General features: G+C 34.5%; 1 long non-coding RNA gene across 1 annotated transcript in view; it reads right to left on the bottom strand.

Annotated features, from left to right (window-relative positions):
- Positions 1-519: 519 nt before the first annotated feature.
- The window catches only part of LOC140521100 (uncharacterized), a 129,423-nt gene continuing 111,792 nt past the window's right edge, over positions 520-18,150 (bottom strand). Inside the window, exon 4 of the long non-coding RNA XR_011972796.1 lies at positions 520-1,125. This is a non-coding gene — a long non-coding RNA (uncharacterized lncRNA). The remainder of the gene's footprint in view (positions 1,126-18,150) is intronic.

An 18,150-nucleotide genomic window follows, 5' to 3' on the forward strand; every position in this document is an offset into this window, starting at 1 on the left:
CTCTGAAACTCTAACTTGTCTTGAACATTCTATGGACTTGCCATCTCATAGGTTAACTGTGTACAATATAAAGATCTTTAGTTTCTGAAATGTTGCTGTGTCCCAGAAAAATATGCATGCACCGCATCCCATGAAAATTTAATTGAGACATATGTTGCATAATAAAGAACATCAGTTGGCATCAGACTTAGCAAGATTTGTTCTGTTTTCCTACACAATATCTGTATCGACTGTGCTCATTCATAGTTAATTAGATACTTAGTAAGGGGCATGTGGGAGAGTTCCATAATATTCTTAGCAAATGAAATAATGGAATATGAAAATGCTAAAAGGGCCTATGTGTGCCTGACGAATTCCCTTAACTATCATTTCTGTATTTAAGAAGAAATTCCTTTTCTATTTTTGGATGCCAGGAACCCCCCCTTAAAACATGGGGAATCTGCCAATGTACTGAGTGATATAGCATCACGACTGTCAGCGGGAGAAAACCCCATGAGAAAAAAGCAAATTCCAGGCCAGGAACTGCACAACTCTAGGATAACTCATTCCAAGGAAAATGCTTTTGGCGACATAGGGCTTTTTTTATTTTTCTCAGAAAACACATTGTCACAAAGTATTAGTTCCAAAGGTAGCTTTATAAGGATGAAAGATGCAGAAAAGACTTTATTTCTTAGTTACTGCAAAATTATTTCTATGTTTAGAGAAGTTTCCTGCATTCATATGTAATGTCTCATGCAGTGATTGTGATCTCCAATAATATTCTTCAACACCTAGAATAATATCTTGCATGCATTAGTGGTTCAATAAGCATTCATTGAATTATTGGATAAATGAGTAAAGGACTGAATTTCTTCTAAATGTTTGTAGTTAGATTTCTTAAGTTAGCAAGAAGGGCAGCTATCTCAAAACTAGAAGCCTTATTAGCAGCAACATATTAAAAATAGCAGAAATGTTGCTAAATGGGAGGCAAGAAATAATATCTCCATTTGTGCTTACTGAGGTTCATTTGCAGGGCAGACTGGATCATGATGTCCTCACTAAATGGACCATAGTGGGTCAAACCAACACAGTTCCGTGTATTTCCTTTGGCAGAGTCTTCCTGCAATGGGTTTTGGATAAAACATCCTATTGAAGAAATTGAAGAGAGAGCTATAGTTATATTTTACTTTAAGTCACAGTAGAGATGCTTCTCTAAATGCAATAATAGATTTAAATCCATAAGTACTGGTTTGAGCAGCTGGGCCCAAAGTCAGGAAGGCACATCTTCCTGAGTTCAAATCTGGCCTCAGACACTGACTAGCTGTGTGACTCTGGGCAAGTTGCTTAATCCTGTTGGTCTCCTTTTCATCATCTGTAAAATGAACTGGAAAAGGAAATTGCCAATTACTGCAGTGTCTTTGCCAAGAAAACCTCAAAAGGGATCACAAAGAGTCAGACACAGCTGAAACATGACCAAATAAAAACAACAGCAAAGTATTGGTTAGCTATGGCTGCTCTGGAATACAAACTCTTTAGTATCTGAAAGTACTATCTTCGAAGAATCTCCAAAGAATCTCTCATCTATTTCATCAACTGTGAAAAAATCAAGTTGACCCCTTTTTGTGGGATCAAGCCACTGAATAGTTTTTTCCTGTCATCCCATAACTATGTGCTGTTTTACCCCTCTCAAAAAATGCGTAGTAAAAAGCATCTAAAAATTATTGCTAATGTCCTGTCATCCTTCTCTAAGGGAGATGTTGTACCTCAATCTAGAACTCTAGATGGAAGAAGAAAGGACCTCCAAAAATTTATGTCCAGTGGAGCTATGTCAGGCATTGAGCAGTAGAGAAATATTAAGCATCATTTTTGTGAAATGTCCCCAACAGGAGACAACAATGACAAAGACTGTGTTAGACCAGCAGGGAGCAGGCCCAATGGGAACAGGGCAATTATAACGTCCTTAGAGAACTTCAGGGGTCCTCGTGCCTCAGGGATGTGAACTGTTTCTCCCCACATAGGAGCTCCGCTCCCACAAGTCCTGAGATGTAATCGATGGCTATTCATGGATTTCCGTGACCGTATATGCCCCCTAAGTATGTGTCATTTCTATACCTATGCCTTGTCATATGTTTCCTATCCATGTTCCTCTCGATCCTTATACCCTGAGCTATACGTTCCTGCCCATGGCTACTCTTCTCACTGATAGCGTAGGTAAATATGGGAGCACGTACCTAAGTTTATAAGTAAAACATTTCATTGCTTCTTTTCTTATTATACTTCAGTAAATGTATTTTTGTTTTGTCCTTTGGCTAACTAAAAATAATAGCCACAATAATCACATTGGTGGAATCCTGTGAACTGCATCCTTTTTAGGTATGTACTTACAAAATACCATGTACCTGGAGTAACCATGACTGGGAGACCCATGAGAACTAGATGGTGCTACAGGAGTTACAACAGGTACTTTAGGGATCAGTTACTCCAAATATTTTAAGCCTGACACTATGCTAAAGTATCTCAGTTGATCCTCACAAGAACCTCGAGAAGTAGGTGCTAGTATTATCCCAACTGGAAACTGATGCAAAGATGTAAAATGATTTGCCCAGAGTTACATAGCTAGTAAGTGTCTGAGGCCAGATGGATCTTTTTGACCCTGGGACCAGTGCTTTATCCACTGGGCAATCAGCTACCTTTAAAGGGAAATTGTCGATCCTTTTCATGAAATTTAGTAGCTGGTTCATATCTTCCTTTCTACCTTAAGCCCTGAATTTATATTCAAGGATTCCAATTTATCTGTCAAGTCCTCTCTTAAATACTATTAACTCCTCAACTCAATGCACCTCTATATACATTCACACGACTTCCAACACAGAAAAGGACAAGCATCCTCTTCGTCTCATTATTGCCCCCAAAGTTTTCCAGCTCCACAATCTATCAATCTGAAATTTCTTTACCCAACCAAACTAATATCATTCCTTCTCACACTACCCATATCTCACTTCTCTTTGTTTTTATTTTCATCCTCACCACAATCTCACTATCCTTCCTCACAGTCTATTCCATTCCTTCTTGTAGAAATCTTTTCCTATTGTCTATCTCTACTGCTCTGGACTAGGTACACTATAGGCCTAGGTATAACATTAAGAGTTAGTGAGATTGCATCAATAAGGCCATTAAAAGAAGCAAAAGGAGACATCAAACCACTTTCTAGGCTTTCTGTCTTGTAGGTAATAGTGAAAGAATATGACAGGCTCTATGGGAAGTGTTTCAATTTACCACCTCTCTCCAGATGCGTTTTATATTTCCTTATCTTTGTACATATTTTATCATCCCATATCACTAATAGAATAAGGGTTTCTTAAGTACAGGAACTATCCCTGATCCTTGACGATGGGCCTTTTGGGTATTAAGTATGCAGTATATTTTTACTGAATTGAATTATCTTTGATATCTGTGAACCCAAGAATAACAGGGTCTGTTTCTTTGTTTTTGTTTTTGTTTTTTTTTTACTCTGAACTACTACAAAGTCTAAGCTGACTTTGGAAGTCATGTAACCAGGTAACCAAGTGGCACTAGAAGAATTTTGAATTTCAGTACTTTGTTTGTTTGTTAAAGGGAAGACAAAGGAATGAAAGGTGAAAATACTTACATATTTTAAATTATTATAGCAACCTTACATCCACTAATACTGCCTCAAGATTAATTCTCCCAAGAACCTCTTGCCTAGATCTTGCCAAGAGTAATTAACTAATTTTACTTTCATCTCTACTTTTCAGATTTGAGATCAGAAATTTTTCATTTTCATATTTTAAATGCCCAATACATTCATCATGATGACTATGAAAATGAACATAAATATGAATATAAAAATGTCATAAAGAAAGCAGCTGCTTGGAAGTAAACCAGCTACCTAAGTTCTTGTCTTCACTTAAATCGTTTGTAAACTCTTCAAGGTTATGGGTTAGACTTTATACGTTAATAAGACCTGTGGGAGCAACTGATGTCAATGCGAGTCCAATCTTTTCCAGGGGATTTGGAAGAGCCGTGCCCAAAAATAAGTAGATAAGTTAATTTCCTCACACACACACACACACATACACACACATACACACACACATATCCCATAAACCTGATAGCCACCCCCATCACCATTAGATATTTATTTCTTTGTCTTATGTATGTCTTTCTACTTGTTCTCTCCCTTTGAGGAATGCAAAAAAAAAATACTCGGATGAATAATATATTTTCAATTAAGATTTTAGTGTTAAGGAGCCTATTCTCTTATTTTCATTCCTGTCCAGAAAAGGAGCAGTCTAAGGAAACCAAAGAAGCAAAGGGTTGACTATTTAACTCACTGGGTAGATCACAGTATTAAGGGCGATTGAGGCCTTTGCTTGCTGACTTTGTGAATCAAATAGATTTGGTCTATTCATTTCCATAGGTCATAATCCTATCTTGTATATGGTGAATTTTTATTTTTGAGACTTCCATTTTCCTGAGTCATCTTTCTTTAGATTCTTAATCAATATTACCTACCAATTACCTTACCAATATTTTTTTTAAATAGCACCAAGAATTGTTTTTAGAACTAGAGTTAAAAAAAATAAAATCTTAGGTCCATTCAATGTCTGATTCACCTCAATAGGGGTGTAATTGACTTAAATAAGGAGATTGGTCTAGGAAATAATATTGAGCCTGTGTCTGTATCTCACTCAATGACAACTTCTAGCAGCCCAACTCAAATTCTGGTGACCATCCTATACTCTCCTGACTCTTTCCAAATACCTTTCAGACACCTAGAAACCAAGTTCTCATGAGGCAAAGGAGGTTCAATTTCAGAAGACCTATTCATGAGCCATAAATAAGGCCAGAACATTTTATTTAAGCATCTTATAGATAAGCTGAAGCCATCTAAGAAGGTCTTGTAGTATTTGCATAAAATGTTGTAAGATTTTAATATGCCCCTAATAACCTAAACTGGAGGAGGTAATGGCAACCACTCCAATACCTTTGCCAAGAAAACCCCAAATTGGATCATGACAGGTCAGATACAACTGAAAATGAAAAAAAAATAACCTAAACAGCTTTCCAGTCAAAAGTTTTTCCAACACCAAAAGAACTATCCAAATGTCCAAGATATGTATATGACAGTAAATGACAGAGATGATGTTCCAAAGCCATACTAAGGAATGATTGCTCATGTGTTCTGACACAAAGGCTAATTTGAGTAAGGAAGACCACCTGAGTTGGAAGCTGACCTCTGATATTTCCTCAGTGACTTAAAATATATTTTCCATTTTATTCAATAGTAATAATAATGAATTTAATGCTAAGAAGAACTCTAATATTCTTCAATTGTTTCTTGAATATACTTTGTTTATTGGCAAACTTGATGTTATTGTGTGTTTTAATAAAAGAACTGTTTTCCATGTAGATATCAAATATTCTCTCAGGATTATTATGTTTGGATCTGTTTTCTAGATTTACTGTACATGACTAAGTCATTAATACAAAAGAGTCAAAGGCTTTGCAATATAAGCAGTAAAAGCATTATAAAAGTTATGGTCCTTAAGGATGACCTGTTCAATAATCATTGAATTGATGAGTTGCTGGGACTTTCTAGTGCTTATTCTTTTGCTTCTCAGTCAAGACAATTTTTTGCTCTTATTTTTTTTAAAAATTGAACAACAGAAGATATTTATGATAAAGTTTACAAGTGTGTAATTGACCCATATAAGCAGGTTTCATTGATGTTCTCATTTTTTGTAATGAATATATAATGGCTTCTGTCAAAAAAAAAAAGATAGAATCAGTCTTATATTATAAAGGAAAGTGGTGAAATGGCTGCTAGTAATCCATGCATAAATTTAAGGCATTGAGCCAATAAATATACAAATTGTATCTGTCTCTGACACTTTCCATTTTTTAAGGAAAGCCAAATTTTTTTCATCTCTCATGGCATATTCACTATATTCTTCATTATATTAGAGATGTGCAAGCATTCTATTGCACCTGTGAGTTAACATGAACCTTTTTCTTTTGACAAGATATTTTCCACATTCAGTTCTCACCTCACAGATTTTCTTGAATTCAAACCACAGTAGTACGGTTTTTGATTGATGCCGTTTTTCATGTTTATCATTTTAATAATATTTTATTTTCCCCAATCACATGGAAAACAATTTTTAACATTCAAGTTTTTTTTTAATGTTATATATGTATAAACCTGTAAAACATATTTCCATATTAGTCATTTTGTGGGGGAAAAAACTTGAGAAAGGAAGGGAGGGAGGAAGGGAGGAAGGAAGGGATGGAAGAAAGAAGGAAGGAAAAACAAAAGGAATATGCTTCAGTCTATATTCAAGTGTATTTTTTATTTGTTCTTTGTCACAGTGTATTGCCCTAAACTGTTGACTTTTAGTTATTGATTAATGGTACTAAGCCTTTTAGGCACACTTTTGAAAAAAAGTTTTCTGTATTTCATTCCACATTTTTTCAAATGCCTTTAATTGAGTGAAAAGTTATTCAAGTTCTCTGTTCTACTTAGTAATGGATGTTGTCTTCAGATGACTTTTCACAAGTCCATTGATTAATCAACAAGAATTTATTAAATTTGTTAACTACCTCTTCTGTTCTAGGACCTGGGCTAAATAATGGAGTTTAAAAAAAAAAGGTGAAAAAGTCCTTGTCTTCAAAGAGCTTGCATTCTACTAAAGAAAACAATATACACTTAGCATGATGTACATACAAGGCATATATCGAATATATAGATATAGATATAGATGGAGTAAATGCAAGGTAAGCTTAGAAAGGAAGTCGCTTGCAACTCAGAGACCCAAGAAGAGTCTGTGCTTGTACCGAGTCTTGAAGACATCCCATGTATTCGAAGTTAACCTGAGGTAGAATTTCCAGCCATGAGGGGGAGTCAGTAGAAAGGCTCAGAGAGAGGAGATGGCTTATCATGTGTATGGAACAGGAAGTAGTTTTCTTAAAGTGCTATTGTTGATGTGTTACTTGATTCCTATCAGCTCCACCTTACAATGGCTCAGGTCACAGCAGATATCATTATCATCTCATTCATAAAATAACAGCTTTAAAGATAAAAGGGACCATAGAGGTAAATGAATTCTACTTCTCATTTTCTAGATGTGGAAACAGAGCTGAAAAGTGACTTGTCTAGGGTTATAAAACTAGTAAGCCTGAGGTAGGATTTGAACTCAGGTCTTCCTGCATCCCTCAGATAAGCTATTTGTAGAATGTTTAGCATAGTGCCTGGCACAGAATAGACAATTATTAAATGTTTATTCCTTTCCCCTTCTTAATTCCAATTCATCATCCCACTTTTTCAATGTGATTTGGCTAAAGTATCCTAACATAAGTATCTATCCTTCTATCTCTTATATTTAATGTTTTAAAGACTATTGAATAGGTAGATAAAATTACTTTTTTTGTAGTTGAGTAAAAATAATTAGGATGTAAGCTTACCCACTACAGGTTTACTGAAAGTATCTTTTGTAAAAACCCAGAACTGTGCTACGCACTAAGGATACAAATAAGAAAAAAATAATACAATCCTTGCCCTCAAGGGCCTTACAATCTAGTGGGAGATGTGTGTGTGTGTGTGTATACATGCGTAATTTGTATTCACCCAACTAGATCAATCTGTGTTGAAAACTTTTCATTCAATATATTTTGGAGATTAGGAATATTTAATATAGTGACATCAATCAGCAAGGATTTATTAAGTTTCTATTATATGCTAGGTTCCATGATTATCTTTGCAGATAAAAAGACAATAGAGAAACATTTCCTGCCTCAAATGGCTTTCATTATATAAAAGGAGACAACATGCAAATATATAAGAATACACAGAATGTATAAAAATGTATAAAAAGTAGTTTGGGGTAGGAATCAATTATCCAAGGGATTAGGAAAAGCTTCATCTTGCAAGAGTTCTTAACAGGGTCCACAGACCACCAAGTTTTTGCAGATCAAATTCAAGGGCTTTATAAGCCTTTTCAAAATGTTCTGATGACTGTATTTCTAATATATTGGTTTCCTTTGTAATCTCAAGCATTTTATTTTTTCATTAACAGATTATTATGAGAAGGAATATGTAAGTTTCATCAAGGTACCATGACACACAGAGAAATTAAGATCCTCTGATTTAGAAGGTAGTGCTTAAACTGTTTTGAAGAAATTCAGGATTATAATCAAATCAACAAACTTTTATTAAGTACTTCCTAAGTGTCAGGCACTGTGCTAAGTGCTGGAGAGACAAAAATGGGCAAAAGGACTGTCCTTGTCTTTAAGGAGCTTAAAATCTAATGAGGGAGACAACACACAAACAAATATATATAAAACAACAGACTTTATAAGGGATAAATTTGTTGTTGTTCAGTCACTTTCAGTCATGTCTAATTCTTCATAACTCCTTTTGGGTTTTTTTCTTGGCAGAGAAACTGGTCTTTTTTTTTTATTTCCTTCTCCAACTTATTTTGCAAATGAGGAAACTGAGGCAAACAGGGTTAAGTGACATGCCCAGTGTCATACAACTAGTAAGTGTCTGTGGCTGGATTGAACTCAGGAAGATGAGTCACCCTGACTCCTGGCCCAGGATTCTATCCACTGCATCACCTAGCTGCTCATCTGGGATAAATAGAAAACAACTAATAGAGAGAAGGCACTAGAATTAAAAGGGATTAGGAAAGGTTTCCACTAGGCAAAGATGAAATGAGAGAGCATTATAGCAAAGAAGGACTTGAAGATGGCATGAAGATGGAAAACAGTGTCATGTGTAAGGAAATTAGTCAATATGACTAGTCTGTAAAGGATATGGAATGGAGTTATGTGTAAAAAGAATATAAAGGTCAGAAGAAACTTCAATATTGCAGGTACTTTACATGACTGATAGAGGGGTTTGTATTTGATGAGGGAGGTATTAGGAAGCTACTGGAGCTTTTTTTTTTTTTTTTTTAAACAGGGGAGAAGTTTGTATATGTTAACTTACTATTGCTGAATGAATTGATGTCTCCTTGTTCCAGAAGTATTTATATACATTTATTACTATCCTTGTAATCGTTATCATCATACAAGCTAACCTATTTCTTTATGAATCCAGAGGAGTGAAGAGCCATAGAAGAAGAAGGAGGAGGAGGAGGAGGAGGAGGAGGAGAAGAAGGAAAAGGAGAAGAAGAATATTTATAAGGGACTTTAAAGCTTCAAAACAGATTTATAAATATTACCTCATTTTATCCTCATAACAATCCTAGGAAGTAGAAGCAATTATCATACTGAGAGAAGTGAAAATTAATAACCAATGATTGGGGAGACATAGAATTCTCTCTTTTTCTACAGCCCTTGGTTCAAAGTTTAGTCTCTTGATAGACATTACTAATAATGACATTAAATTAACTCTTCTCAATCTTTGTCAGACCCCACCCAACCCTACAAGACATCTGATCTAAGGTGGAGAAACCCTTTGTACTCTACAGAAGTTTGAATGGGAATAAATTCTTTGAATAGATTGCCCAAGACTGGGCAATTTAGAAGTATGACATAAGAAAATCACTAGAATATGTCCAGCACCTTATTTTAATATTCATTCTTTTTCATTACTTGTTGGTCAATAAGAGCTGATTGCCCCTTTGCAACATCTACTTTTCTAAGGGCATATAAGTCATGAACCCACCCTGCTATGATTATTTTTGTCAATTGAGAGTTGCCACTGACATTTTTTATTAAAATACTAGCATTATTATTAAAATGATTAGATACCTTGAAATTGTATCTCTTGAAGCTTTTAAATATCACAATATCCACTTTGAAAATAAAGAAACTGAGACAGTCAGAGATCAAATGACTTGCCCAGGGTCACAGAGATGGCATCAGAAGTTCAATTTGAAATCTGTCTTCCTGACCCCAGGGACAGAGCTCTCTACACTCTGCCACTTAACTACTAAAAGATTATACAATGAATATCAACCTGTGGAGTCTTGTAGAAAGTTTGTTTATGGTAAGAAAATAACTTTCAGCATGAAGTGAACGATGCAGGAGTTAATCATTTTTAATCTCAAGGTACTTCTCCCTTTCAGAAGATTTTTGAATACAGTTTATATAAATTTGGTAAGTTACAACTTGAATTAGACCTGAGTGATTATCCTAAGGTCCTATTTCTAATAAATGTGTTAGATGAGAATAATGAAAACATTTACCTATGTTCTTCTGTCTATTCATATGTCATTAGCAATAAATAGAATTGCTTATACTTCCCCACTTGCACCCAACTGAGAGAATATTCTAGTGAAATTGACAGTGCCTACAATTCAACATTAGCTTAATTAGGTCCTCTTGTTTTTCATTGCTTCCATTTAATTTTAATAATTCATCAATTCCCCTTCGGTGGAGAAGAGAACACATTGGTAAGCTCTAATAACCTGACATCTTCAAACTCTTGTAAATTTTAGAAGAATATTATTTTTTAGTTCCTAATGATGCTTTGGCTCTCATTTCCCTCTGATTTAATTCCTCAGGAATTTGCAATACTGGAGAAGAAAGGACCTCAATATATTATTAGCCAGCTCACCTCAAGGGAAAAGTTTCAATGAGGAAAAGAATTCAAATAATTCCAGCAAAAATTCTCCAACCCTATTTAATAACAAGTATATACAGATACAAATAAATAAAATTAAGAATAAAGCCAACGTGTATGTGTATGTGTGTGTGTGTATGTGTGTGTGTGTGTGTGTGTGACTATTCTGACACAGTAAAATCTTCTGCAGTTACTAAGTCCAAATGTTGGGTATTTCCCAAAGGAGAAAAAGATAAGAAAATTATTTATTTTTGTTAACTTTTGCTTACCTTAAGGACAAATTGTCTTTATGTTAGCTTTATATTGACCCTACATCAACCCCATGAAAGAATTTGATATTTTGCTCTATTATACGAAACATAAGATTAGAAAATTTAAATGAGAATTGTGATATGTAAGATCCAATAAACTTATTAATGACCTAATAGAGAGGTAGCAAGTTGAGAAGACTCACCTTGGAATCATCAAGATCTGAATTCAAGACTTGCCTTTGACGATGGCTGTGGGACCATTGGCAAGGAAATTAACCCTTCAGTGCCTCCAGGGAAGTGAATATAAATTACAGAAGAAGTTCTGAGCAGTGGAATGCATTTTGACACTGGGAGAATTTTCACACTGAAGAAATTCCAAGACCAGAGGCAACTTTATTCATTTGTTTATTTTAGTTTTCAACATTCATTTCCACACAACCAACCTAGGGTTTCCTCTTTTTAATCTCAAAGATTTTTTTTTTTTTGCCATTGAGAATTTTCTATAGTTATTTTGTTTACAGAAAGTTATTTATGTCATCTTAGGATAGGGTCAGAAATTTGAATCTATAAACTTCCTCCAAATGTTATATACCAATGTTGACAATAGCTCTCATTTAACCAGTGTTAAGGTTTGCAAAGTATATCCCTCACAGTTATGAGACAGGTCATATTATGCTTATTTTGCAGTTGAAATATCTAATCGGGATAGAGTGGAGTTGTGGCAATGGGATGAGATCCAACACCAGTGACAGATGGCCTGGATTCCAACCTTGCCTTTGCTGCCTACCAGCTATGTGACCATGGGCAGGTCATTTAACTTTTCTAACCTCCAGTTTCCTCTTCTGAAAATGGGGTCAGTATTGCTGGTAGTACACACTGCATAGGGTTATTGTAAAACTCAAATAAGAACACAGATGTGTGCTTTATAAACTTTAGAGATATGTATGTATGTATGTATGTATGTATGTATGTGTATGTGTACATGTGCATGTATGTGTATACATTTATATGTGTATGTGTGAATTATGTATTTATATATGTATGTATATGTGCATACACATATACACATCTATGAATGCATGAGTATATGTATATATGTGTATATATACGCACATGTGCATATATACACATGTGTGTGTGTTTGTATGTATATGTCTGCACATATATGTATGTGTGTATTCAGTTAGTTATTATACATATAGTCATTGTATGGATAGTTGTGGGAAAAGAAATAAAATAATAGTTAATTTAATAGGTGATTGATTAATCAACAAGTATATTTGAGTACCTTCTTCATTACTATGGAGAAAATAGAATTCATCTAATCCATAATTCATACAATATTTATTGAGCACCAATATATTGCTAGCAATTGATCCATGCAATTGACCAGCCTCTGAGGCAGAAAAGGGATGGAGGGGGAGTATTAAGATCATTTGTCTTAAAGAGCTAACAGCATAGTAGAGGAGATAAGACTGCCATGTCTTCAACAATTAAGTGCTGGACATGATAACAATGTGCCATGAGAATTTTTTAAAAAGGATAATCAGGAAAGACTTTCAGGAAGAAATAGAACTTCAGGAGGATCTAGAAAGGGCAAAGAGAGGGAGAAAAGGAAAGCATTCTTGTCATGATTATGGATATAGTACAAGCCCAGAAGGTGGACCAAACTCTACATGTAAACTGAAGAATGAGTTGTTCTTTTTCTGACCAGAATAAAACTGAGTGAAGAAAAGTAGTGAGAAATGAAGATTCAAAGGAATTCAACTCTCTGCTCCTTTTTAAAGTGGATTTTGGGCTTATTTCCTGTATTTAAGATCTAAAAATTTATAAACGTCATCCTATAAAAGAACAATGATAAAGTTAGCCATGTTAATGAAATGCAGGATAGGAAACATTTGTTTCATTTTTATTTTTTAAAAAGCAAGACCCTTTACTGAAGACCCATACTCCTATTATGTAGTTGTACTTGGAACAGGCCCTGAATTCCCAAAGGCTATATTAACAGACGCTGAGTTCTGGCAAGTCCTCTCACACTAAGAAGGTTTCATGTATGGGTATGGCACGGACACAGACTGCAACTGTTATCGAAGTCTAACTCAGAATTTCTTCATCCTAATGGTGACCAGATAGATAGTACAGTTTTCAGTCAAATCATTGTTGTTCAGTCATTTTATTTTTCATTCGTGTCTGACTCTTCATGACCCCTTTTGGCGTTTTCTTGACAAAGTTTCTGGCATGATTTGCCATTTTCTTCTCCAGCTCATTTTACAAATGAGGAAACTAAGGCAAACAAGGTTAAGTGACTTTTCTGAGGTCAAACAAGTTGTAAGTGTCTGAGACTGGATTTGAACTCAGGAAAATGAGTCTTCCTTATTCCAAGCCCAGTGCTCTATCCACCTCACTACCTGCCTGCATTTTCAGCCAAAGCAATTTTCAAAGACACTCCAGTTGCACAAGGGTAAGATTTGTGTAGGTCAAGGAAAGACTAATCACAGTAAAATCACAAATTCTTAAATCACTAAAAATCATATTAAACAGTGGATGCACAACCACCTTAAAAGCATCATGCTTTGGAAATTAAGGCAATCACCAGGATGTTGTTTATTACTTCAATACTTGAAATACATCTAATTTAATTTGTGGATATTGCTTAAGAAATTTGAAAATCACAAACTATAAAAAATGTTTTACATGGAGATGAAGTCATACATGGAGTCAGAAAAACACACTTGTGAAATGTGTGTAATAATAGTGCTTAATTCCCAGGGCTTTTATGAGATCAAATGAAATTATTAGTATATGTAGAGTTCTTTGGAAACCTTAAAGTCCTATATAAACGTGAATATTATCATTATTAAATTTTTGTATACCAGGCATCTTCCTTATGAGCCTGAAAGAGCAAACTTGTCTTAAGCCAGGGTCCCATATTCAATTTATTCCAATATGTGTTTCATTTGAAGACTTTTGAGCACATCCAGAAAGTTACATGGTATCTAATCTGTTCATCCCCCAGCATACAGATGATCTCACAGGCAGCATGGGCATAGAGAAGGTCGCATTACTGTGATATGAAATATTTCATTTCCTTCTGAATTCATCCAGGGCTTGCATTTTTTCTTTGTTTATTTTGCAGGGAGGAGAAGGTCTATTTCTACAGTTTGGAAACTCTCTCCACTGATGAAGATGAACAACTAGTATGTGATTTCAAATTTCTGAGATTTTCCTCGAGCATTGAAAGGGGAAATCACTTGCCTAGGGTCACATTTTCAAAATGTATCAGAGGAAGAATTTGAACCCAGTCATGTCTTCTAGGTCAGTCTTTTACTCCATTATGGCATGATGCTGTGAATACACAGAATAGGGAAGAATATCTTCACTTGGAAGTGTTTGCTACTAACCTACTACGTGATCTTGTGCAAGTCACTTCTTTTCCGCAGGGCCAAGTTTTCCTATTTAAACCCTGAATATGTCAAACTGGATCAGTGGTTCTCAAAGAGTGGTCTGAGGACATTTGGGCGTCCTAAAGACGGATTCTAGGAAAGAAGAGTCTGAATTGTCAAAAGCATTTTCACAAAAATACTGTTCTAATTTCTAATATGGTAAACATAATTTATATATATATGCAAGCACATATACATACATATATGTATACATGTGTATATAGATGTGCACATACACAACAATGCACATACGCATATGCACATACATAACAATGTATGTATGTTCGCATGTATATATGTAGGTATATGTGCATGTATGTGTATATATCTATGCATATGTGTGTGCACATGTATATATATTATATATGTATAATGTATACATATACATTATACACACGTAAAGCCAGTGCCCTGCTGATAAGTGCTTAACAATTTACGAGCCTGTTTGAGCAGGCTCTTGCAAAACCTTAGCTATAACTCACATAAACAAAAGATCTTTGAGGTATTTTTAAGAGTGTAAAGGAATCCTCAGACTTAAAAAACAAAAGTGAGACCTCCTGAAATAGATGAGTGCTAAGTCTCCTTCTTGCTCCAAAGGTCAATGAACAACTCTAGAAGTTCATAAATTCTAGGCCACTATCATAAGCTATATCTGTATGTACCTAATGTCCACCCTTTTTGAAAAAGGAGGAAAAAAATGCCAGCTTCAGTGATTTAGTTTTGATTAGTATGCAAGATATTGTGATTTTAACTGTGAAATTTATCTCAAAGTTCTACCTCCTCCATGAAGCTTTCCTTGGCTATTGAAACTCAAAGGATTTTGCCTCTTTTCTGACCTCTACAATTTTGGTTTTCTTTATTTCAACTTTAGTGTAATAATCCTATGCCACCTTGTAACATCTCTTAAAGTATTATCTTAAATGAGACTGTAAGCTCTTCCAAGGCAAAGACTGTATGTTGCATATGTATGTAGGTCCCATAGAATTGTACATTGTATTGAACATGTAGTAGACACTAAATAAATATATTCTATGAATGAAAACAATTATTAATTCATTAGTTCAAAATAATCAACTGCTGATTAAATTCAGTCATTGTGCGTGTGTGTGTTTTCAAAGGTTCTCTCCCTGTTGGCACATCCACAGACTAAATGCTGGCATCAGTGAGAATGTGAGTGACCTTTTATGAATACTAAAATGAAAAACAAACAAAAAACTCTTTCATTGCTAGATTGTATTTTTAAAAAAGATATGGAAAAGACCTACAAGATGATATTAATATATGCAAAGCACATTCCTTTTGTCTCATTTTCCCTTGGAGGAAAACTCTGCCAAGTTTCTCCTCTTTCCATGTTGTTCTCATTACTGAAATTCCCTCCTTCCACAATTCACCCATTCACAATCTTTATCTTTATTCAAGCCTCAGTTTAGTGGCCACCTCTCTTCCAAGAAGTATTCTTTGCTTTCTCCAATTATTGGTGCTCTCTGTTTCCTCAGCCATCCCTAGAACTATTTGTGTGTTACCTTACCCCTTATGTTCTTCCCTCCCTACACTACTTACCCGTATAAAAAAAAAGAAAAAGAAAAATTTTCCTTGTCCTCAATGAACTTAGTTTTATTAAGATGATACAACATTATTGTTAATGTAATAAATATAATTGTGTGTGTTGTGATCAGTACAATTGCAATTGAAATTAATTGTATCAGCTTAATAGAATTAAGCTAATTGAGAACAAGAAGGATCTGTCTCTGTCTCTGTCTCCCTCTCTTCGTCTCTTATCTATTTTTCATTATTCTTCATATATTTAGAAACATAGACAATGCCTTGTACATAATAATCATTAAATAAATGATTTGGAGATGCATTTTTTAATCTCCTTTTGCATATCTATAAAAGAACTATGCTTCTGATCTTTTTCTGTGAAAGATATAAATTAGTTAGGAACGTAAGTGGGCCAGTGAATAATGAATGCACAAGAGTTGGAGCCAAGATGAGCTGTATCAAATTCTGATACAGAAATTTACCAGATGTGTAAGCCTGGGCAAGTTGTTTAACCTCTCTCAGTCTCTTTTTTCATCTTTAAATTGAAATAATAGCACTTTCTTCCCAAAATTGTTAATCTAAAGGGAGATAAAATATGTACAGTGCTTTGCAAACCTTAATGCTCTATATAAATGTAAGTTATTGTAACTAACCGTTTTGGCTCTAGCTTTTTTTTTGTAAATACATAATCACAAAATACTGTATAGTTGGAAGGGAATTGAGGGGACAACCATTTTAACCAATAATCAAAATCCCCTTGATAATATTATTGACAAGTGATCATCCAAAATGCCAAAGAGAAGGACCAATCTATCATCTCTCAAAATAGTCTGCCCCAGCTTTGGTCAGCTCTAATGGCAGTAATTTTTCTTTTCCAATGTCAAGCATAAATAGGTCTCTTTACAACTACCATCTTTTGCTTCTGAGTCTCCTCTCTTGAGCCAGAAAATACAAGTTCAATTTCATCTTTGCGTTGAAAAAAAAAAAAGTATCATATCCCTTCTGAATCTCCTATTTTTTCAGGTTAAACAGAAAACTGGTTCTTCAGCTATTCCTGTGTGTGTTCAAGCTCCTTTACCATACTAGTTTTCCTCCAGTTGAAACTTGCTAGCTCAGCAATGTCCTTAAAGTTAAGATGCCCAGAACTAGACACAGTATCACCCTCCCCCACTCCTGGAATCTATAAATCTCTTAATGAAATCCGAGATCTATTAGGTTTTTTGTGAGTTACATCACATTACTGATTCGTATTTAGTTTGCAGTCCATTAAACCTACCATGTTAAAAAGAAAACTGCTACCATTATCCAGTAAATAAATTATCAAATGGCAAAAACAAACAATTCTCAAATAAATAAGTATAATCTATTAATAACAATATGAAAGAATAATTCTAATTACTAATAAGAGAAATACAGATCAAAAAAAGACTAAAGTTTTATCTTATACTATAAATTGGCAAAAATGGCACACAAGAATAGTCAATGCTGGAGGGCGGTAGGAAGATAGGAACATTAGTGAATTGTTAGTAGAGCTGTGTATTAATATAACCATTTTGGAAAGCAATTTGGAACTTGTAAATAAGAAGGACTAAACTGTCCATACCCCAAAATTCTACTACTAGTCATACACAAGTGATATCATTGATTGGAATAAATTTCCTTTATGCATCAAAATATTTATATACTTTGATAGCAAAGTAACGAAAACAAAGTAGATACCTATCAATTGGTGAAAGGCTAAAAAATTGTGATACTTTAATAATGGAATATCAATATGCTACAAGAAACAATAAATATGCTCAATTTATAGAAAAAAGGAAAGATGTACATGATCTGATGCAAAATGAGGTAAACAAAGCCAGAAAACAATATACACAATGACTACCACTATGTAAGAAGGAAAAAAAGCACAAAACAATCAAAAGTCAGTGTTATAAAACAATAATAATAATATTAAAACAAGCCGGCTCCAAAGAAAAGGTGTAAGGAGCCTCTTCCTAACCCACTGCTTTGTAGAGGTGGGGGATGGGGTCTAAGACTGTGAGACAGTACATATATTTTCATATCTTTTTTTTCAATGCATTGATCTGTTTTGCTACTTTCTGTTCTTTTTCTTTTTTTCCTTTTGGAACATTATTTGTACTATGGGATGGCTCACTTGAATGAGATGGAGGGAAATACTAGGGAAAATTGTAGTCATGTAAAAAAATGAAAGATATCAATAATAGCTTAATAAACAATTTTCAAACATGTTTCCTTAACTTCATACTGATTTTAAAGTCCAAGTATAATAGTTGGCTTTTTTTTCTTTTTTAATTTCCACTCAGACTTAGTCTAAGGCTCT

Source organism: Notamacropus eugenii, chromosome 1 (assembly GCF_028372415.1).
Source record: "Notamacropus eugenii isolate mMacEug1 chromosome 1, mMacEug1.pri_v2, whole genome shotgun sequence".
Taxonomy (NCBI): Eukaryota; Metazoa; Chordata; class Mammalia; order Diprotodontia; family Macropodidae; genus Notamacropus; species Notamacropus eugenii.